The following is a 2,437-nucleotide window of genomic DNA, read 5'->3' as shown; positions in this document are numbered from 1 at the left end:
GACGAATAAACCTTGGAATGATTTGGGATGCTTAATATATATATAATACATATATATATTATATGCATTCTTTTTTTAAAGATTTCATTTATTTTATTTAAATTTTAAATTTAAATTTTATTTTTAAGATTATATTTATTTATTTGAAATATTTTACTTATTTATTCATTTAATTAATTAATTAATTTATTTGACAGAGAGAGAGAGAGAGCACACAAGCAGAGGGAGCACCAGGCAGAGGGAGAGAGGGAAGCAGGCTCCCCACAGAGCAGGGATCCCGACGCGGGGCTCCATCCCAGGACCCCGGGACCACGACCCGAGCTGAAGGCAGACACTTAACTGACTGAGCCTCCCAGGCGCCTCTCTCCATATACACATTCTTAAACATATTTTTGAATCTTAAGGAGAGAAAACCAATTACAGTTAAAGTTCAAAGTATTCAATAAACAGTTGAGCATCTGGTGTAGGCCCGGCGCTGATAGTTAATGAGAGATAGAGGGAGACGCAAATGGTCAGGGGAGGTAGGGCACCTTGGGACTATCTGCAAAGCTCGGAGGGGAGGTAGGCTTTTAGGGGGAAGCAGGCGGCACCATGTGGGGCACATCCGGGCGGGCGTTCAGGAAACGCACAGACTGGAGACTCAAATTTCCTTCTTAAAAAGACAAATAACACTTGGCAATACTCCAATTTTCTTTCCTAAATTATATCTCCGTGCTAATAATGATATAATACGTAATTAGGACAAATGCTTACATTCTTTAATTTATTCATGACTCCCCCCCCATTCTTCTTTTCCTCCTTCTGATTTTGTTTTTCTTTGTGGTTTAGGTAACTGGTTTACTGATGCTCCTCTAATATATCCAAATCTAAACCTTTTGTTTCCGTTTATCTCCTCTGCATTCACTTTTTAAAAAAAAATTTAAAGTGATTTTATTTATTTGTTAGAGACAGAGAGGGCAAGCAGAGCAGTGGGGAGGGGCAGAGGGAGAAGGGGAAGCAGACTCCCCGCCGAGCAGGGGGCCTGATGTGGGGCCAGGCCCTGAGCCGAGCTGACGGCAGGTGCTTAAACTGACTGAGCCACCCCCGCACCCCTGTATCTGGGGTCACTCCTTTATGTGGGTGCTTGCAGGTTACACCTTTACCTTCCTATATCTGCTTTTTATTCTCCTCTGCTAAGATTCGCTCATACTGCCGCAGGTCCCTGTGCCTCACTGGCTGCGAACAGTGCCCCGGGTTCAAATACCAATGTATGCACCTGCTCTCCCACAGACGGACACCTGGGCTATTCCTAGGCCGATGGAAAATGCTCTCAAAGTCATGAGGCTGCACGTAATCACCGAAAGGCTGAGTCGGGAAGAGGAGCAAGGATTGAGGCCCGGGAGCTCCGTCTTTAGGAGCTGGGGGAGAAGGGCGGAGAGCAGCAAACGGACACTGAGGATGGCCTCCCCGCACGATGGGGAGAAAACCAAGGGAGCCCAGGGTCTTGGGGGCCCTGCGCAAAAAAGGGCATCGAGAGGAAGTGAGGACTGAGAAGCCACTATTGTCCGGGTCGTTGGTGACCCCAATAAGGCGGTGCGGGCCGAGTGGCCGAGGCCCAGGCCCTTGGAGTGGGAGCAGGCCCTGCCCCTCTTCTCTGAGATCCTTGTCTCCCCCTCCTCAAGCCCATCCTTCATGTCACGGCCCCTAATTACCTTCCTAAAATCAAGGTCAGATCACGGGACTCCCTGACATGTTTTTGGGAGCTGCAAACTGCGTGCCGAGCAGCGCTCGGACTCCCCAGGGTGACCCTAAGGTGCCGTCCCCGCCTGTGCCTGCGGGCCGCCCTCCTGTCGCCGGCGGTCCCCGACCACCCTCCCGGAGCCGAAGCCGGCCTCCCTGACGGCGCCCGCAGGCCCTGTTCCTGTCACGGGCCCTGCGCCCTGGGCCACCCAGCTGGGCCCGGGGGACCTGGGGGGGGCAGCAGGACCTGGGGGGGCAGAAGGCCCAGGGGACCTGGGGTGGGCAGCAGGTGCATACATTGGTATTTGAACCCGGACCTGGGGGCGGGGGGCAGCAGGCCCTTATCGGGGCAGCCCTGGCAATAGTCTGCAGCTCCTCCAGATGTTCTGCTGGACACAGACCTTGGGTCCCGGACGGTGGCTTGAGGTTTGGCAGTAAGTGTGCTGGAGAAGCTGGGGAATATAAATTTTTATGACAAATGAAGTGTGGGGGAAACTTGAGCGTGGCTGTTTTGCGATGACCCCTTGTCTACTCTGGCTCACAAGGGCACCAAAGGTCACGGGCGGGGTTCGCTGCAGGCAGTTCCAGACATGAATTCCCCAAAACATTTTGCACGGCGACAGTATTGGGACTAAGGCTGGCTTCTAGGGTGGCGACTTCAAGGGACGAGATTCACTTGGATCTGTAAGTTCTGGTATCTGGGTTAAAAAAAAAAAGA

Source organism: Canis lupus, chromosome 23 (assembly GCF_003254725.2).
Source record: "Canis lupus dingo isolate Sandy chromosome 23, ASM325472v2, whole genome shotgun sequence".
NCBI lineage: Eukaryota > Metazoa > Chordata > Mammalia > Carnivora > Canidae > Canis > Canis lupus.
The sequence above is the reverse complement of the archived record's forward strand: the minus strand, read 5'-3'. Positions refer to the sequence as shown.